Source organism: Passer domesticus, chromosome W (genome assembly GCF_036417665.1).
Source record: "Passer domesticus isolate bPasDom1 chromosome W, bPasDom1.hap1, whole genome shotgun sequence".
Classification (NCBI taxonomy): domain Eukaryota; kingdom Metazoa; phylum Chordata; class Aves; order Passeriformes; family Passeridae; genus Passer; species Passer domesticus.
The window spans coordinates 1,507,008-1,528,868 of record NC_087511.1 but is presented as its reverse complement, the minus strand read 5'-3'; the positions used below and the strand labels follow the sequence as shown (position 1 = coordinate 1,528,868).

The 21,861-nt window shown below is 44.4% G+C and overlaps 1 pseudogene; it reads right to left on the bottom strand.

The window, feature by feature from the left end:
* Window positions 1-277: 277 nt before the first annotated feature.
* LOC135289189 (macrophage immunometabolism regulator-like) lies at window positions 278-12,234 on the bottom strand (annotated as a pseudogene).
* Window positions 12,235-21,861: the final 9,627 nt, after the last annotated feature.

The window sequence follows — 21,861 nt, the reverse complement described above, 5'->3', positions numbered from 1 at the left end:
TCCCCAAACCAAAAGTCTTTTCTTTGTTAAAAGTTGTTCAAAGAAATATCTACCAGCTACAGTCAAATTTGCATTATAAGCTGCTTGCTGTGGAATTTTTTTTCCCTGCATTCGTAACACAATACATTGTCAAAATTCTATTCAAATAAATTACTTTCTGATAAAATTTCACTTATACCACCGACAATGTGGACAGTCATGTACAGTATGACAGCAGATTTTTGCAGCAGAAAAGTAAACAGAAACTGGTTCTAAATTCTAGATTATATTTCATGGTTCATGTATTATTCCTTGAAAACATGTGGTCCCCTCAAAGGGTAAGGTGTTGGAGCTGGTATTGTAGCATGCCTGTGTCAGCAGGTTCCTAAATGCTCATTTTGTCTAAATTGAGGTAATCCAGGGATTTAGAATGAGCCTTTTTGCCCTTTAAAAGGCAAAGAGGCAGGGGACCATGAAGTGCCTTGTAAGGTTCATATGGTAAAGCCTTAGTGCATTTCTCCCCTGCGCTGGGCATCTGTCTTCTCCTCCTTTCATTTACTGTTGGGATCTCATATGGCTGATAATACCTACTTCTAGTTTTGTACAAACAGGAAGAACATGCAAGTCCTAAATCAAGCTGTTTAGAGTGCAAGTTAAGCCCAGATTTCACTTTATTATCTTCATTTCCTGTATATTTTTGAGCTAATTTTAGCAGCTCCTCTCCAGTTGTGAATCCAACCAGGCAGTTAGAATCCATACAAAGGATCTGATAGCCTGAAACTCTGTTGCATTGGTGAGCAGGGGGTGCTGAAGCATTGTGATTTCTCTGCTTCTGTTTTGCCTGCAGAACTGACCAGATGGCATGAGGATTAAGAGAAAGAAGTTGACAGTGACCAGACAGAATCCTTTGTTTGAATGGAATGTATGCATCATATATGAGGTGTATGAATATGCAACAGGCAATTGTTTTTAAGGGTTAATCCTCTGTTAACAGGTGTCCTTTTTCGGGCTTGTGTTGCCCAGAAAAAGGTAGCCGGAGGTCCGTATCTCTTTGTTTTTATTGTCTCATATTGTCCTAATCTCAATTGTTCAAATTTTATTACTCTAATTACATTACTACTTTTATAACCATTTTATTACTATTAAACTTTTAAAATTTTAAAAACAAGTGATTGGCATTTTTCACAGGGTGAAAGGTAGAGTTTTTGAGAATTTTACTATGGGGGTCTAGGGGGACAAGATGGAGGGATTTGGGTGTTGTCCTCTTCTTCTCCCTTCTTCTTCCTAGCCTCTATCTTCTTGGGTGATGGTGGCACTTTGGGATTGGTTTAGACTAGAAAGTCACTGTCTAACATAGGTGATAGGTATTGGAACATAATTGTAAATATCGAATATGTAGTTTGTAGTATAAAAGACACCACCAGCCCTGTGGGTGGGGAGTGTGCCTCAGACGGACCTGCAGAACAGACCTTGGCAGGCCAGACAGAAAATGTTTTAGATAAGAAATAATAGACAACCTTGAGAACGACAGCCAAAGACTTCTGATTTCTTCTTGGACAGCTGGGTTGGGGAAAAGACACTTTTTAACACTCCTCAGGATCCTCTCGACCAGAGAAAATCCCGAGACTAAAGGGGCTGAGAGAGGATCTCAGAAATCAAACTTTTTATCACCCTGAAAACATAACCAGCACTTCTCTATTCAGTTCTTCTGGTTCACATGGTATTTTTAATGAATCCTTTACACTCTTTTCCTTACTGTCCCCATGCACATATTCCTCTAAAGTTCACATTTTGTTCTGGCTAGCTATTTCAACGAACAATGCCTGTGCCTTACAGGATCTCACAAAGCCTAAAGTTTGGTCCAGTAACACTGCATAATCATCCTGTTGGGCTGAACTCAGATGCAGAGGCCTCTCAATCCAGCTCAAAGGATTGGTCTCTGCACATGACAGGGTTCTCACAGAGGGTCCCTTGATGGGTCTCCTAGGAGGGGTTTGTAGGCGGGAAATTATGCCTTACGTTATAGCTTTCATATTTTTTAGATTCTGTACTGCCTTATTTGTGACTCTAAATTTCATATAAAGTGTTAGCAAGTTCTCTTCACGGGGTAGGTAAACAAAACAATCCTTTTCCAGCTTGAGAACCAAGGACAGCTGTTACAGCCTCAGGCCCAAAAAGCATAAACAACAGTGAATTGAAGAGAGCAAAATGGGAGGATGGGACTTTATAACCTGAATCTGTAATTGGACAATTAACCCCAATATGTAAATGGACCAAAACTTATAAAAGTGTGAAGACTCATGACCAGTCACCATCTTGCAACCATCTTGGATCCATCTCGGGTATAGCCACAGCTGAGCTCTTGTATTGCCCAAGGTGTATCCTTTGATGGCCTTTCAATAAATACCTACTTTATTCCTTTAACTCTGTCTGGTCTCTGTACCAGATCAGCCTCTCTAGGCATTGTAATATGTGATTTAGGTAATTCGTGCTTGTATAGAATATGATAGAAATATATGTTATAATGTGTAAAAGAAATGTTCAAAAGTGTTACAAATCCACATGCGGGAGCCAAGAAATAGCCTCATACCAGGACACTGACGCATGCCATTGAGAAACTACAGATGGCATAATTTACAATCCAAAGAGCCTGGCTCTAGAGGAGATGAGCCTTTACTTAAGAGCCACCTGGATGATGAATACTTGATAAACATCTCCAATCAAGATAGCCAGAGCCATCAAGAACACACATCTCAGTGCTGGGTTCCAGTAACTCAATGATTGATATACAACACTTCCAGACATGGTTTTGTTCAGTTCAACACAAAGAAAAGAAATGAATATGTGAAGCCATGAAAAGAAGAAAAGAGGCTCTGCCTCAGGCGGAATAAACTGTATAAAAACTACCCGGACAGGGACAGCCTTCATGAACAAAGGGGGTTCCAATGCGATAGAGGTCGGACCAGTGTTCACCCAGCACAGAACACGGGCTTGACGCTGTACCTTTGATTGTGGCTATCGAGACTGTATATCCGTTGCAAAATAAAATCTATCTTTATTAATTATTAATTTGGCTTTATCGATTTTTACCTATAACAGCATCATGAGCATATCCAGACTTGTCCATGCTGCCTCCATCTTTTTGGCAACCCTCCACCCTCATGAAGTCCCTACCCCAGACATGTTAGGACTTGTTCTGTAGCCTTTTAAAGTGGGGGACCCCAAACCTGCCTTTTACCTTTGTTTATTTACTTTCTATTCACATTCAAACTTGAATTACTCATGCCATTAGCTATTATTTAAGAATTTTTACACATGTTATACCTATACTTTTACAGATATAGTTTCTATATCTTTATAATTGTATATATACATATTTAGATATAAGCATATTAAGATAGTGCAACTACATATAAATATCTATTAAAATATATAGAAAATATATGAGAGTGCAAATATTCCATCTACTATATATATTTTTTTATATGCTGCCAATCAGAGGAAGTTCTGAGAATATGTGGGTATTGATGAATACTAGAAGCAAAGTTCCAAATAACAAGATAAATATCAAAATGGTTAAACAATGGAAGCAATAGCCAATAACTACAGTAATATAGTAAATTCTAGAAATCTAAGTCTTAGAAGGGGAAAAACAGAGATAACACCTTCTTTTACCCAGGATATTGCAAGCTGAGCCAAACGTCCTCCAGTTCTGGGGTGAGAACTTGCCCTAGCCATGAACTTTGCTCATTAGAATATCATTATAATGGTAAAAACCACACCCCTAGTTTAGATGCCCCCTGCCCACAGAAAGACCACTACTCTCCAAGCATGCACCATGATTTCTTGGGAGTCTATACCTTTAAATCAAAATGAAGAAAGGGTGAATCAATAGCAACTTAGCCAAGTAGTGACTTATACAAGATATGCCGATAGCCTAAGATTGTAACCATATAAGTATGCCTGCTTTTTCTTTAAAAAAATAAATGCTAATAGCAATCAAGTCTTCACTGATTTCCTGTTGGACAAGAAACATGTCTGATAGCAAATTATGTTGTCATGCCTCAAAATACAGACCTGCAAACATTAAACAAAAGCTATATTTTACTCAGCCTTTTTCTAAGGACAACTATTCAAAGACAACCACTACTTTTAAATAGGACCTACTCTTGAAGTTAAGAAAAAATATGTTTAATCAAACCAGTTTATTTTGGGGAGTCTTTTGAGTGAGTTTGTGTGTCCCCCAGCTGAAGCACTTGTTCTTTGTCTTAATAGAACTGTGGTGGATTAACCTTGGCTGGACAACAGGTGCCCACAAATCTGCCTTATAACATCCCCTCCTTAACTGGACAGAGGGAAGAAAATATGAAAGGCCTGTGGATTGAGATAAGGGAGATGACACTGCAAGTACACAGGCAAAACAGACTTGACTTGGGGAAATTAAATTAATTTATTGCAAATCAAACATCTAAGTAGGATAATGACTGTTATGAATAAAAAGTTACCTATTTTTTTAAAAGTTGCAGAGTTAAAACAAATTGGACCAGTGCTAGCTTCATCGTTGAGAGTTCTTCTTCAATTACCTGTTAATGGTTGGTGATTAACCATTGTCCCCCTGATGCTTGTCAGAGATCCTGCAGGTACCAGGAGAATGGGAGTGCCATCAGAGCTAGTATGCAGATGAGAAATGCATTGCGCCCCGAATTTTGCAGTTTTCCAGGAAAACCCCTAAGAATTACGAGCCAACATAGAACTAAGTGACCTAAGTGACGTCTAAGGATGGGAACGTAGTCCATTACCTGCTTGGATCCTTTTTGCTTCTCACCCTAACCTGAAAATATGTTGATTAAAGGGACGATCCAGGGTGTTGGACCAAAAAGGCGGAATCTGCTAATCTTCTGTCCTGGGTTGACTATATGATGCTTTTATCCCCAATCATCTTGTTCTGTTTATACTGAATAATAAGTTTTACACCTTTAAGACTCTCTTCCAGACAGTGAGGAGGGGAGGGAAGAAGCGCGCAGTTTGTTTTCAGACTGCTCTCACTCCTTCACATTCCTGCTCCTGGACTGTGTTGTCTGCGGATGGACAGACAGCGGGACAGAGCTCCTTTTTTCCCTTTTTCTTGCTTTTAGTTAGGTTTAGCTAGCTGAGGCAAAGAAGTTCTCCGGATTGTGATTTTTTTTCCTTTTTTTCTTGGACCTGTTCAAGCCTGCTCTGGACTGAACACCCAGAAGAGCACCGGCAGCTCCACCTGTGGCCCCTGGCTGGGCCTGGGCCGCGGCGTTTCCAGCACCAGAGAGACTGATCAAAGACTAAGTGAGCCGAGCTGCAACCCGGGGAGGGGACTGTTCTGAGTTTGCTTTTCCTTGGATTGTTTAATGTTGTTTTATTGTTTAATATTGTTTGGTTTCTATTGTTTAATAAACAGGTTTCTTTCCACTTTTCTCCAAGGAGATATTTTCTCCCGAACCGGTTGGAGGGGGGAGGGGCAATTGAATCTGCTGTTGTAGAGAAGCCCCTTTGGGGGTTATCTCCCAAACTTGCCCTAAACCAGGACAAATACAGTTAGTGGCGCCCAACGCGTGGCTTGAGAAAGTGGAAAAAAACCCTTTATTGATTGTAGGTTTGTTGTGCTTGGTGTGTAGTAGGTTAAAGTACCCAGTAGCCATGTTATTTGAATTTGTAATGTCTCTTGGGGAGGCCTTTATGTGGCTCTGGTCTCTAGACCTTTTTGAGGTTTCAATACCTTTCTGGTCACTAGGTTTATTGTCCCTATCACATAGTTTTTGCGGTAAAGGGGCACGGATTGGATTAGCTATTGTGTTGGCCTTGGTGATAATGATTTATAGGGCGTTTACAAAAATACTGGCGTCTGTTTACGATATGTATGGTTTATGGTTTCTTCGTCCTACCCTGCATCCCAGTTCTAGCAGTATGTTTTGGGAATTTATTAGTAATTGCACCCAGCTGGTTAGAGGAGGAGCAGGGAATGAGGCTTTCCAGCCTTTCCTTTCCTTCTTCTCCTTTGAATCTGTTATGTCACTTGTGGAGAATGTTCAGTTTCCCCTGAATATTACAGAGACCATCTTTCTGGCATTTAATCTGGTAGGCTTCCTCTATATGGTCTGCAGCTTCTCTAGAATGAGGGCTGAGATGTCTAGAAGAGCTGATGAGACCCCTGACCCAGAAGTAGACCCACGTGTGGAGAATCCTGAGTGGGGTGGAAAATGGGAAAATATGGGCCAAATCCTGAAGGAATTCTCTGACCCTATAGTCTGGGACTTTCCCCATGAACAAATTCAGAACCCAGCTGAGGTGGGGAAATATCTGAAAGAGAAGTATCTCAATGATGGCCCTAAGGAGAAAAGGATCATTGCAGTGAGCTGGGCCCTGGCATATGCTTATCGCACACTGCTAGATACTCTAGGGCAGCAGACCGAGGAAGGGGGGCAGGGAGATACATCAAGAGCTATCCCAGTCGCTCAGGTTGCAACCAACACCCCAGGCTCAAAGCCAGCAGCTAAACCACATAGTGAGCCTAAGCCAGCGGTTAAACCAAACAATAAGCCTCAACCAATGGCTGTTGCTACTAGCACTAGAAGTGGGAAGTGCACAGACAAGACCGATCGCACAGTGGATGATGATGATGATGATGCAGGAGAAGGACCCTCAACATTTCCTGACATAAAATCAGGAGTCAAAGCAACTGGCACAAGATCAGAAGCCAATATTGAGTCCTTCTCCCTGAAGGACCTGCGTGGCCTAAGGAAGGATTACACCAGACGATCTGATGAATCCATAATCAGCTGGTTAGTCCGTCTTTGGGATGCTGCAGGCGAGGCTACAATTCTGGACGGCACAGAAGCGAGGCATTTGGGATCCCTGTCACATGATCCTGTCATCGACCAAGGCATGATGAGGGAGGCTAACCCTCACAGCCTCTGGGCACGGGTCTTGGACAGTGTAGCGCAAAGATACCTGTGTGCCGATGATCTCTACATGCAGCAAACACAGTGGAAGACCATAGAACAAGGGATTCAACGCTTGAGGGAAATGGCAGTGGTGGAGATTATATTCTCAGATGACATAACAACTAGGAATCCAGACTTGGTACCATGCACATCTGTGATGTGGCGAAAACTGGTACGACTTGGGCCACATGAATATGCATCTGCTCTAGCTATCATGAAGCGGGATGACACGGATGAGACCGTGCTTGACATGGCAAGGAAGCTCCGAGCTTATGCAGATGCTGTACATGGCCCAACACATGCCAGAATTGCAGCAGTGGAAACACGTCTGCAGAGATTAGAGGATAAGATAGAGGAGAATCATAAGAAGCTCAGAGAGGAGATTAAAGAAGACCTTCTCCAAATCTCGGCAGTACAGATCAGAGGTTCTGGTACCCAACGCAGACGTTCCCCAGATGGAGAGAGAAGGTACACCCCACGAGCTGAGCTGTGGTTCTTTCTGCATGATTGTGGAGAAAACATGAGGCTATGGGATGGAAAATCCACCGCTGCTCTGGCCCGAAGGGTGCGTGAATTGAAGGAAGACAGGGCTCAGAGAGGAAGTTCCACCACAAGGAAAGCAGCTCCAGTTGCCCATAGCCGAACTGCCAGATATGATGATGATGATGACATGTCTAATCCCCTTGAAGGAACCTCTAAGACATATGCCCAAGGAAAGAAGGATAACCAGGCTTAGAGGGGCCCTGCCTCTAGCCAGGTAGAGTCTAGGGAAAATCGTGTTTTCTGGACGGTGTGGATTCGTTGGCCTGGCACATCGAAACCACTAGAGTATAAAGCTTTGGTCGACACTGGTGCACAGTGTATCATAATTCCATCAAGACACGTGGGGACAGAATCCGTTTTTATCGCTGGTGTGACAGGGGGATCACAAGACTTCACTTTGGTGGAAGCTGATGTGAGCTTGACTGGGAATGAGTGGAAGAAACATCCTATTGTGACTGGCCCAGAGGCCCCATGTATCCTGGGCATAGATTATCTCCGAAGTGGGTATTTCAAAGACCCAAAAGGACTGAGGTGGGCATTTGGGATAGCAGCTGTAGTGACAGAGGGCGTCCAGCAATTGAATACCTTGCCTGGACTGTCTGAGAATCCATCTACAGTAGGGCTTCTGAAGGGAGAAGAGCAACAGGTACCAATTGCCACTTCCACAGTGCATCGTCGACAGTATAGAACCACTCGAGATGCTGTGATTCACATCCATAAGATGATCCGAGAGCTAGAGAGCCAAGGGGTGGTCAGCAAGACCCACTCACCCTTCAACAGCCCCATCTGGCCTGTGCGTAAATCTGAAGGAGAATGGAGACTGACGGTTGACTACCGTGCATTGAATGAAGTGACTCCACCGCTGAGCGCCGCTGTACCGGATATGCTGGAACTCCAGTACGAGCTGGAGTCCAAGGCAGCGAAGTGGTATGCCACTATCGATATTGCCAATGCATTTTTCTCCATTCCGCTGGCAGCAGAATGCAGGCCTCAGTTTGCCTTCACCTGGAGAGGTGTGCAATACACTTGGAACCGGCTGCCCCAGGGGTGGAAGCACAGTCCTACCATCTGCCATGGACTGATCCAGAGTACACTAGAAAAGGGTGAAGCCCCAGAACATCTGCAATATATTGATGACATCATTGTATGGGGGAAGACAGCAGCAGAAGTGTTTGAGAAAGGAGAGAAAATTATCCAGATTCTCCTGAAAGCCGGCTTTGCCATCAAGAAGAGCAAAGTCAAGGGACCTGCTCAAGAGATCCAGTTTCTGGGAGTGAAGTGGCAAGATGGACGGCGTCAGATTCCCACTGATGTCATCAACAAGATAACAGCAATGTCTCCACCATCCAACAAGAAGGAAACACAAGCTTTCCTGGGTGCCATAGGTTTTTAGAGAATGCACATTCCTGAGTATAGTCAGATCGTGAGCCCTCTCTATCTGGTCACCCGTAAGAAGAACACTTTCCACTGGGGCCCTGAAAAGCAACAAGCCTTCGTCCAGATTAAGCAGGAGATTGCTCATGCAGTAGCCCTTGGCCCAGTCAGGACAGGACCAGATGTGAAGAATGTGCTCTATTCCGCAGCCGGGAACCATGGTTTGTCCTGGAGCCTGTGGCAGAAGGTGCCTGGGGAGACTCGAGGCCGACCACTGGGATTTTGGAGTCGAAGCTACAGAGGGTCTGAAGCCAACTATACTCCAACAGAGAAGGAAATTTTAGCAGCCTATGAAGGAGTCCAAGCTGCCTCAGAGATAATAAGCACCGAAGCACAACTCCTCCTGGCACCCCGACTACCAATACTCGAGTAGATGTTCAAAACAAAGGTTCCCTCTACCCACCATGCCACCAGTGCTACATGGAGTAAGTGGATTGCTCTCATAACACAGCGCGCCCGTATTGGAAAGCTGAATCGCCCTGGGATTCTGGAAATAATTACAAACTGGCCAGAAGGTGAAAACTTCAGTCTCACTGATGAAGAGGAACAAGAAGTGACACGTGCTGAAGAAGCTCCTCCATATAACCAACTGCCAGCGGAAGAAACACAATATGCTCTTTTTACTGATGGTTCCTGTCGCATGGTAGGAATGAACCGGAAGTGGAAAGCAGCTGTATGGAGCCCCACACAACAGGTTGCAGAGGCCACTGAAGGAGAAGGTGGATCAAGCCAACTTGCTGAACTCAAAGCTGTTCAACTGGCCTTGGACATTGCTGAAAGAGAGAGGTGGCCAAAGCTCTACCTCTACACTGATTCATGGATGGTAGCCAATGCTCTGTGGGGATGGCTGGAGAGGTGGAAAGAGGCTAATTGGCAGTGTAGAGGAAAACCAATTTGGGCTGTTGAATAGTGGAAAGACATCGCTACCAGGGTAGGGAGGCTACCTGTGAAGGTCCGCCATGTAGATGCCCATGTCCCCAAGAGTAGAGCCAATGAGGAGCACCAAAACAATGAGCAGGTAGATCAGGCTGCAAAGATAGGGGTGTCCTAGATTGGGAGCACAAGGGAGAGTTATTCCTAGCTCGATGGGCCCATGATGCCTCAGGTCATCAGGGTAGAGATGCCACCTATATGTGGGCACGAGACCGAGGGGTGGATTTAACCATGGACAGTATTTCTCAGGTTATCCACGACTGTGAGACGTGTGCTGCCATCAAACAGGCCAAGAGGGTGAAACCCCTATGGTATGGTGGGCGGTGGTCCAAGTACAAGTATGGGGAGGCCTGGCAGATTGACTACATCACACTGCCCCAGACACGTCAAGGCAAGCGCTACGTGCTCACAATGGTAGAGGCCACCACGGGATGGTTGGAGACCTATCCTCTGCCTCATGCTACTGCCCGTAACACCATCCTGGGCCTTGAAAAGCAAGTCCTGTGGAGACATGGTACCCCTGAGAGGATTGAGTCAGACAACGGGACTCATTTCAAGAACAGCCTTATCAGCACCTGGGCCAGAGAACATGGCATTGAGTGGGTGTACCATATCCCCTACCATGCACCAGCTGCGGGAAAAGTGGAAAGGTACAATGGGCTGCTAAAAACCACCTTAAAAGCCTTAGGTGGGGGATCTTTCAAAAATTGGGAGCAGCATCTGGCAAAGGCCACCTGGTTAGTTAATACCCGAGGCTCTACTAACCGAGTGGGCCCTGCCCAATCAGAGCCTTTGCATAGAGTAGATGGAGACAAAGTCCCAGTGGTACATGTCAGGGGTTTGTTAGGGAAGACAGTTTGGATCAATCCTGCCTCGAGTACAGACAAACCCATTCGCGGGGTTGTTTTTGCTCAGGGACCAGGTTGCACATGGTGGATAATGCAAAAAGATGGAAGAACACGATGTGTACCTCAGGGAGATCTGATTGTTGTGTGTGAACCATGTATAAATATCACTGTTTGCTGATTGTTGCCACCATTGTCTGTGTATAGCTGTATATTAGATGTATAATGTATGTGTTTGTAGAGTTAGAATATATATATTAGTTTTAGTAGTAAGGTGACGATATGGGGATAAGGGGTGGAATGTCCTGGGTTGACTATATGATGCTTTTATCCCCAATCGTCTTGTTCTGTTTATACTGAATAATAAGTTTTACACCTTTAAGACTCTCTTCCAGACAGTGAGGAGGGGAGGGAAGAAGCGCGCAGTTTGTTTTCAGACTGCTCTCACTCCTCCACATTCCTGCTCCTGGACTGTGTTGTCTGCGGATGGACAGACAGCAGGACAGAGCTCCTTTTTTCCCTTTTTCTTGCTTTTAGTTAGGTTTAGCTAGCTGAGGCAAAGAAGTTCTCCGGATTGTGATTTTTTTTCCTTTTTTTCTTGGACCTGTTCAAGCCTGCTCTGGACTGAACACCCAGAAGAGCACCGGCAGCTCCACCTGTGGCCCCTGGCTGGGCCTGGGCCGCGGCGTTTCCAGCACCAGAGAGACTGATCAAAGACTAAGTGAGCCGAGCTGCAACCCGGGGAGGGGACTGTTCTGAGTTTGCTTTTCCTTGGATTGTTTAATGTTGTTTTATTGTTTAATATTGTTTGGTTTCTATTGTTTAATAAACAGGTTTCTTTCCACTTTTCTCCAAGGAGATATTTTCTCCCGAACCGGTTGGAGGGGGGAGGGGCAATTGAATCTGCTGTTGTAGAGAAGCCCCTTTGGGGGTTATCTCCCAAACTTGCCCTAAACCAGGACATCTTCCATGAGGACAGAATCCCCAGCTCTGCCTGCAGACCAGCGGACAAAGCTGCATCACCCTCCTCCTCCGTGCCACTCCTGGGAGCAACGGCAGCGTAGGCGCGACCCGTCGATTTCTCCCCACCTGAGCCGATTCTTTTTAATAAAGGCATTTAAAAGGAGAAAGATCTCCGGCCCATTTATTTAAATGACAAATAAAAACTAGTATCAAAATACCTTCCCCCCACCCTTCTCTTCCTTCTGGGCTCGAATTTACTCCCAGCTTCTCTACCTCTTCCCACCAAGCAGTACAAGGGAACAGGGAATGGGATTTGCAGTCAGTTCATCACATATTGTCTTTGTTGCTCCTTCCTCTGCACACTCTTTCCCTGCCCCAGCCTGGGTTCCATCCATAGGAAACAGTCCTCCATGAACTGCTCCAGCATGGGTCCTTTCCACAGGGTTACAAGTCCTGCCAGGAACCAGCTACAGCGTAGGCACTTCAGAGAGTCTCCTTTGGGCACATCCACATGCTCCATAGTGGACGTCCATGGGCTGCATAGGGGCAGCCTACCTCAACATGGTCTTCAACAAATGCCACAGGGGAATCTGCTCCAGCACCTGGAGCATCCCCTCCTCCTTCTTCACTGACCTTGGCATCTGCAGAGTTGTTTCTTTCACATTTTCTCACTCTTCTCTTCCGGCTGCTGTTTCACAGCAGTTCCCCCCATCCTAGGGTGACATTATGATGCATGTATCCCCAGTCATCTCTTCTGTTTATGCTGGATATTATGTTCTGTGCCTTCAAGATTGGCCCTGAAGACCAAAGTTTTGTTTTGTTTTGTTATCAGCCTGCTCCCCCAACGGTCGGTGGGACACAGAGACGGGGCAGTACATAGTGCACCTTTTGCTTTTTACATTGCTCTTGCTTCTGGTTTGCTCCTGCTTTGCTCTTGCTTTTGCTTCTGCTCATTAGTTAGTTTAACTAAGCAGTCTGAATTTTTCCCTGGACTGTTTTTTTCTTTCCCTTTCTTGGAACCACTCGAACCTGCTCTGGTCTGGGACCTGGGAAACACCGAGAGTTTGCACTTTGTGGCCTGCAGCAGCTATTCCCAGTGCTGGAGGGATCGATAATAGAGCGACCACTCCCAGGAGAGACTTTCTGAATTTGTCATCCTTTTCAGATCGACGAAAGAGTGTTGTCATCCAGTATTGTTCATTTTGTGTGCTAGGGGGTGCTTTGCCTGTTAAATAAACAGGTTCTTTCCACTTCTCTCTGAGGAATCCTTCCCAAACTGGTTGGGGGGAGGGGCTGTGTGGGTTTGCTTTCTGGAGGGACCCCCTTTGGAGGTTCTCTCCCAAATTTGCCCTAAACCAGAACACCCCCCCAAAATATGTTATCACAGAGGCACTACCAACATTGCTGATTGACTCAGTTTTGGCCAGCAGCGGGTTCACCGTGGAAATGACTGGCACCAGCTCTATTGGACATCAGAGAAGCTTCTGGCCTCTTCTCACAGAAGCCACCCCTGTAGCCTCTCCACTACTAGAACTTTGCCATGCAAACCAAATACAGTGATATAATCTGCAGCAGGTACTGTTTCTTGGCAAGGTGCATCTCATTTCACTTACATCATTTACACTTCAGAGCGTTGCTTCTTCAAGCTGATTAGAACTATGTAGTAAAGTGACCTTTCAAGTTTTACACTGCCTCTCTCAAATGTCCCTCCCCATACTAAAATTCTACCTAAAAATTAGTGTTCATTTACATGGAATGCCAGTATGGAACCAACAATAATACAAGTCCATCAGGTCACTCAAATATAATATGATTTACACTTAAAAGTAGTGCCAAGAGAAACCAGAATAAGCCATTTGGATTGGAAGGGACCTTCAAAGATCATCTAGTCCATCTCAACTGCCATGGGCAGAAACATCTTTCACTAGATCAGGTTGCTCAAAGCCCCCATCTAACCTGACCTCAAACACTTGCAATTACTGGTCAAACAGCTCATCTGACTTTACTATAATGTAGTGCATTAGGATCTGATTATGCAAGCCTGATGGCAAGACAGGCAGGATATGGCTGTCCACTTTCTTCAATTTCAGTCACTGCAAGTACCCCCCACCTCCATCCTGATAACCACTCTCTCAAAAATAACCGACCAAAAAAAAACCCCAAAACACCACTGTACCACATAAAACAGAATATGTTTCTAAATACACCACCAGCAGTAACATTAAGATGGATGGTAGAAAGAGACCCTTTCAATATGGGAAACAACAGGGGAAAAAGAAGGGGGGGGGGGGAAATCAGTGCTGCACATCTCTGCTTTTGTGCCTCTTTATGGGACTGTTTCAAGGAATTCTGTTGTATTCAGAGCTATGTCAGAAGGCAGCCAACTACTGATAGAAGCAAGTCCTTTTATCATCACAGACCTTCCCCACCATTCCTACTGAGACTGGCTTAACAGCAGTCTTCTGACAATAATTCATTTCTACATGCAGCTATGCAAGCATGTATGGATAGTGACGTACAGCACCACCCTAAACAGACACAATAACAAGCCGTGTTCACAGAAAATATCTACTAATATACATTATTTACTATTTTCTCTGTTGTAGGTTAAAAAGGTAGTGAGTTTTTTGGGACATTGTGATCAAACCAATCAGTGCTTGGATTTGAATATTGGCACCTGGTTTGGCCACTGAAGGTATGGACCGCCTCTGAGAACACAGGGGGTTAAAATCAGAGAACTCCCAGGAACTCTCTCTCTTGGTCCTGGTCCGGTCCGTGGTCCGTGAAGGAGGTCAGACCTCCCCTGGCCAGCCAGGGCTGGGTGGGGGAGGGGAAGCCATGCGGCTGGGTGAGGTAGGCCAGAGCCTTAGGCAGAGGAGGGGGGTGAAGGCCTTGCAAGATGGAAGGGTGGAGGAGCCCTGAGAAACATCGCCCCCCCCCCCCCCCCCCCGGACCCCCTGGGAGAGAGATAGAGAGAGAGAGAGCCAGTGCCTATGCTGTGTTGAAATTCGATATCATGGACTGGCAGAGCATGGCAGGCCAGAAGGAGAAGTGGGGGATGCAGCGCGAGAAGGTGCCCGGCCACTGTGGGAGTCCTGGGCAGACAGAGGTAAAGATTTTAACCCCTTTCTAGAATAATGGGAACCTTACAAATACTGATCCTCCTGAATCTGAATGAAGAGACCGAGATGAAGCAGGAGGAAATGAGCAATTGTGATGAAAGTTGATGCACGTGAGACATGTTAGAAAAGGTGAGAAGAATCCTAGGTGGGAGGAGATGATGGAGTGGCCTTGGGCTGGAGTCTTTTCTTGTATGGCCATGGACAGACTTATGTTTTTCTTGTGACACAGAGACTGCGTTTAGGGGGAGGCAATGCCTTGAAGCCAAAAAGAGAGTGTGGTGAAGCAGAGGCGTGAACAGAGATGGCTGAGGAGGGTGTGGGGTGCCCTCTGTCTTCAGTGGAGAGGAAGATCTCTGTTCACGAGGCCCCTCGGCCCCAGGGGGTGAAATTTAGGGGAGACTGGTGTCCCAAAGTTGAGAGACTGCTGCTTTTGGAACTGGGTGGAGCATCCTTAAATGGGGAACACTAAAAGCAGTCCTGGTCCATGTGCAGTGGTGAGAGCACTAGACATGGAGGGAAGAAGTCACAAGGGCAGATGTTCTCCCGGCAGTGCTAGGAGTGACATGGAAACACAAGAGGTTTCAATTGTGTTTCCAGGGGAAGCCTATGGTGCATGGGGGGACTCCTCTCTCCTTGATGGACTGGAGAGTCTATTATCTAAGGGGTGGTGATGGACTGAAAGTTGATTATCTGAAAGATGGTGACGGGGTGGAAATCTATGGTGTTATTTCATGCTGTGGAAGAAATGGGGGGGAGGAGGAGGGATGTATTTGGAAGGTTTTCATTCTTAGTGCTGTGTCTGTTCCTTTTTAGATAGTGTAATTAATCAAGTTTGTTTCCTTTACTCCTAAGTTGGAGGCTGCTTTGCTCTGTTCCTGATCACATCTCACAGAGGCCACTAGGGAAAGTCTATTTTCATGGGGGCGCTGGCATTGTGCCAGCCTCAAACCATGACAAATAGGTACACATACACTCTCACTTAGATAAAAATCCTACATAAAATTGCATATAAATAATAACTAGATAAGAAAAATTAAGACCTGAGACTATTTTCTTACATAGCCATAGGAAACTTGAAACCTCAGTACTTTAACTGTTCAGACCCCCTCTCCCCAATACCTAAATAGGCAAAAGAAGCTTGCCAATAAACCAAAACCACTTAGCAAGCTTCATAGTCTGTAAAGTAACATTTTGATGTACATTAGAGCATACAAACACAATCTCTATCATGGATGATATAACTAATATTTAAAGAGAGCTTTCACCCTCCATTTACCTTTTGCTAAAAACCAAACCAAACAAACAACAACAACAAAAAAACAAACAAAAAACAAGCTATCAACATTCTCCCCCCCAAAAAAAACCCCCAAACCACCAAAGACCACCACCTTTTACTACAGTGCAATATAAAATTTTCCATAGAAAGCTAAAAGCTTGGCACTAGTATACTTTGTTACTGTTAGACTGAATAGGATGGTTATAGTCAGGTTTAGCACTTGTACAAAAATTAAGAATGGTATAATTGGGTCAGCTGTTGGTTGTAAGTTGCAACTTCAAAGAATTAAGCAGTTATGAACAGATAGAAGTGTTAATACATGTTAATTCTGGCTTTCCTACCATTTTAGACTGTTAACGATACTTGGTGCAAAAAAAATACACTCACTCAATCTAACTACAAGCTTAAGGATTTACATTAAAATTCCCAAGATTTGTGTGCAAAGGTATGAGAATTAATACCTTGTTTTCCTCCATAATTTGCCAGAATAGTTTAACTGGTCTGCTCTTCACAGCATAATTCTCATTTCCATTATATTGTAAAGCATTTATAGAAGAAAATTTGGGTCTGAGAGAGGAAACACAGGGCAAAACAGGCCTGCAGACCCTACCACTCTGGCAGGAAAAGACTTGCACATACTCATTCCTGCGTTGCTGATGACACTACAATTGTTAGTACAGAGATAGGAACTCAGAGAAAAGGAAAATGAAATCTATATCAGGATCTCTGTGCTGCAGAGGAAAATTCTATGTAAGTGCACCGGGTGGTGGCAAAGACTCGAGAAGCACCATGCAGGTATGAGAGGATGGCTGCTCAGCCATATGAATAATGTGTTTGCTACCTACCCTACACCCTCTGCCCCACATAACCGTATTACATGGACCTGTCTGCTGCTGCCTGGTCTCACGGCGAGACCACGCAATGATTGAGGTCTACTCGAGAAGTGACTTTAAAGACAGGGAGCAGCTGGCAGAAGGTGCCAGCCCTGCCGTGGAACTCAGATGCGTGAAGAGCTAGCAACTGTGTTACCGGCTCCCACTGAAGCGCCAAGCGCAATCATACCCCACCTTTACCCCCTCCGCAAGCGGAATCGTAACACTGCGTTAACCAGATCGCTAGCTCGCTGCATTCAGCATTCTGACGCGATAAGAAAGCCACAGTTAAGGCCAAGGTGGCACCCACACACACTCACAAACTCCGAGCGGCACATTTAATCATACCACTCCAGCGGGGCCCATGGGAAACAGAGCCTTCACACAACCTTCACGAAAAATACAGGTTGCCCATCTGTCACCACTCCACAACACCACCCACCACCCTTTGTCCCCATGGCACAGCATCTCTCCCACTAGCCCTTCGCCGGCCTCTGTAGCGCCTTGGCCAGGTGCACGGTGCGCTAAAGTCTGCCCAGTTTTCCATGGCCCCTCCCCAGGCAGGGGAGGGCCTCCCTGCACTCCAGCAGGCACAAGCAGGGCCCACCACGGAGCCCAAACTTCAACGGCCCAGCGAACCGACACAACTCCCACCTCCTGCCTGCGGTCCAGTGCAGTGGAACTCCAACACACAGAGAGGAAAGACAACAAGGCTCTGACTATGGTGCAGTCTATTATGCTCACTGAAGCTAAGGATGAAAATAAACCTCCCTCCCCTATGCTTGCAGACCATGGGGTAATGGATGTTTTCAGCCAATCACAACAGACCACGTGACCGAAAGAGGGGCATGACATCCGGAGCAAATGGTACAACTGTCTGTCTGCAGGGGCAGTTATTTTACCAGAAGCTGGGGGTGGGGCGCTTGTCATTTCTTATCTTGCGTATAACTTGTCCCTGTGCTACACGCATACATATATTATTTATACTCAGAAATTCCATTTTCTTTTGCTGTTACAAAAAAATGCTGTCGAAGTTATGTACTTATAGAGCAAAGGTTTTCGGAAATATTTATTTCAAATATGCAATAAAAATATTTAGTTGAAAGGGAAGAGTCAGGTTTAAACTGAGCTATGTAAAAGTATCTACAAAGTTGTCACAGTACACTATCTAGAGCAGGGGCAGTTAGCCTGTAGACTTTATGCAGCTAACAGACTCTTCTAGTGCAAGCTGGTGATCTTGCTGTATGCACTGCCAACCCCAGATTACAACCACAGTGGTAAGTTGTCTCCCACCGACTTGCACCCAGATTTTCCCACTCCATTTTCTACATGTTTGTTTGTAACCATATAGAAATTTTGTAAGCTGAAGGGTCTTAAGAAAATGTTACTTCACTATGTTCTTGAAGGTTCCCTAGAATAGTCACAGATACAGATGGATAGCATGCTTGTAGAGAAGGAAAAGAGGGAAAAAACAAGTCACAGCAAGACTAAAACTAGAGATAAAACTCATGAGAAGTACCAAGGAATTGTAGGCATTCCTTGCCAACTCCTGCTATTCCTTGAGACAGATACCAGGCTATTCTAAGGCACAAAAAAGCAAATATAGAAAATTTTAAATTGTTGTATTGCATGAGATAACATTCATATGGAGCAATAACTAAATTTAACACCTTTTTATTTTTAAATTAAGCATAAGAAAATAAAAGTATGCAGAAGGTATAGGTTAGAACTCTGTAGGCCACAAATATTGTGGTTTAACCCCAGTAGGCAGCTGAGCCTCACACAAGCTACGTGCTCACTCTCCCCACAGTAGGATGGGGGAGAGAATTGAAAGAGTAAAAGTGAGAAAACACATGGATTGAGATAAAGGCAGTTTAGTAGGTAAAGCAAAATCTTTACGCCCAAGCAAAGCAAACTGAGGAATTCATTCACTATTTTCCATCAGCAGTCAGATGGTTAGCCATACCCAGGAAAGCAGGGCTTCATCAAATGTAACATTTACTTGAGAAGACAAATACCATAACTCCAAATGCCCCCCCATCCTCCTTCTCCACCTAGCTTTTATAAAAGAAGGTGGATGGATAGGTGTGGTGGGTTGACCTTGGCTGGCCACCAGGTGACCACCAAGCTGTTCTATCACTCCCACTCGTCACCTAGACAGGGGGAGAAAATGCAAGAAAAGGCTTGTTGGTTAAGATAAGGACAGGGAGCTCACTCAGGAATTACCATCATGGACAAAACAGACTCGACTAGGGGAAATTAATTTAATTTATAACCAATAAAATCAGAGCAGGATAATGAGAAATAGGAGCAAATCTAAAAACTGCTTCCCCAAACCCATCCCTTCTTCCCAGGATCAACTTTACTCCCTACTCTTCTAGCTCTTCCCTCGAGGGGCACAGGGGGATGAGGAATGCAGGTTGTGGTCAGTAAACAATGCTTTGTCTCAGCTGCTCCTTCGTCCTCACACTCTTCCCCTGCTCCAGTATGGGGCCCCTCCCATGGGAGACAGTCCTTCACAAACTTCTTCAATGTGAGTCATTCTCAGAGGATGCAATTCTTCACAAACTGCTCCACCTTGGGTCCTTTCCATGGGGTACAGTTCTTCAGGAACAGACTGCTCCAGCATGGGGCCCCCATGGGACCACAGGTCCTACCAGTAAATGTGCTCTGGCACGGGGTCCTCTCCATGTGCCATAGTTTCTGCCAGGAGCCTGGTCCAGCACAAGCTCTCCACAGGGTCATAAGTCTTCCTTCAGGCACATCTCCCTGCTCTGTCATGGGGTTCTTCACAGGCTGCAGAGTGGATATCTGTGCACTCTATGGGCTGCAGGGGGACAACTTGTGTCATCATGGGTTTTACCACGGGCTGCAAGGGAATCTGCTCAGGCACCTGGAGTACCTGCTCCTCCTCTTTTTTCACTGACCTTGGTGTCTGCAGAGTTGTTTCTCTCACATTTTCTCACTCCTCTCTCCCAGCTGCTGCTGCATAGCAGTTTTTACCCTTTCTTCAATATGTTATCATAGACGTGCTACCAACATTGCTGATTGTCTCAGCTTGGGCCTGTGTTGAGTCTGTCTTGGAGCCAGCTGAAATTTGCTCTGTCTGATATGGGGACATCTAGTTTCTTCTCACAGAAGCCATCTAGTATCTGAAAGAGCCTACAGGGAAGCTGTAGAGGGACTCTTCATCAGGAACTATTGTGACAGGACAAGGAGTAACAGGTACAAATTGAAGGAGGGGGAATTTAGGCTAGATATTTGGAAGAAATTCTTTACTGTGAGGGTGGTGTGATACTGGAACAGGTTGCCCGGAGAAGTTGTGGATGACCCAACCTTAGCAGTGTTGAAGGGCAGACTGAATGGGGCCCTAAGAAACCTGGTCTAGCAGAAGGTGTCTCTACCACTGCAAGGGGAGGTTGGAACTAGATGATATTTGTGAAAAATGCATATTATATGACTGGCTCTTCGCAAATATTAAAATGAATACTATATGTGTTATGTTGGAAATTTATGCTTTATTAATCTCTTTTAAGTAGTTTGGTAAATATAGTTTTTAGGCTATAGCATAATATTAAAATAGAAACTATGTGATGCAAGATACTTTTTGTAACTAGTTCAAGGAATGGATAAGATAATTAAGAAATTCTTTGCATTATCTTATCTGGATAGAGATAACAGCAACAGACACTAAGATCCTAAGAGAAGAATTATTGCCTCTTTATTGGGAAAGTTTAGATTTTGAGGAACTAAGAAGGTTGATTTACAAGATGGGGAGAAGCTGAAATTAAGTAGAAACACCCTAGTTTGAAAGGAATATTTGAATCGTGTATGAGATATATAAATATGCAATAGGCTATTGCTTTAAAGGGTTAATCCTTTGTTAGCAAGGTGTGCTTATGGCGGAGTGCCAGGCACCCGGACGTCCATAATTCTTTACTTTTTATTGTCTCTTATTGTCTTTTATTGTCCTAACTTCGATTGTCCTAATTTTTATTGTCACAGTTTTTATTACTATTTTCATTACTATTAAACTTCTAAAATTTTAACAAAAGTGAATGGCGTTTTTCACAATTGGAGGTCCCTTCCAACCCTTAACTTCTATGATTCTATAAGCCACCCCTGCAGCCCTCAGCTGCCAAAATATTGCCATGTAAACCCAATACAATATTGTAAAATAAGATAACTTTGAAGTCAAAGACATACCACATTAAAAAAGTAACAAAGGAAATGCTGAAAAACAACAGTCCTCACACAATAACCAATAAGAAGAATTACAGAATAGCTAGGTTTTTTTTTTTTTCCTTATGAACAGGTGCAGTATTAAGCCCTTAAGCAATGCAGTATACTGGGCAATAAAACATACCATATTATTTATATAGAACAAAGAAGTACTGAATATTTTGCGAAAGCCATCAACTTCTAATATGTTGCTGCTGTGAGAAGCCAGAACTACTCAACCAGTTATTTTTTTAATTCTTCTTATTAATTCCACTTTAAACAGAAAACAAACATGATCCAGGAAACTTTGATTTAAAATTAAGAGGATCACAAACAAAATACCAAGGAACTACAATTGTCTTATGCCATGTAAAAATTTAGGAAAGGGAGACTCCCTTGCTTTCCAGGTTATCTGCAGACTTAGCGTGCCTGAGGGCATCTAGATCTTCCCCTTCTTAGTCAGGATATTATCTGTCTGCCCAAGTCACAATACAGGTTTACAGATAAAATTTTAGAGTAAGCAATTTGACACTATAAGTCTGGTTGCATTATAGCTTTCATGATCACAGATTCACAAATGATGTGGTTTACACTCTAAGTCTGGGTGCATTCAGTAAGATTTCAGATTCAAAAATAGTGCAATCTATTGGTTGTTGTGACAAAATAAGGTTCAGAAATTGCCATTGATAAATGCATTGG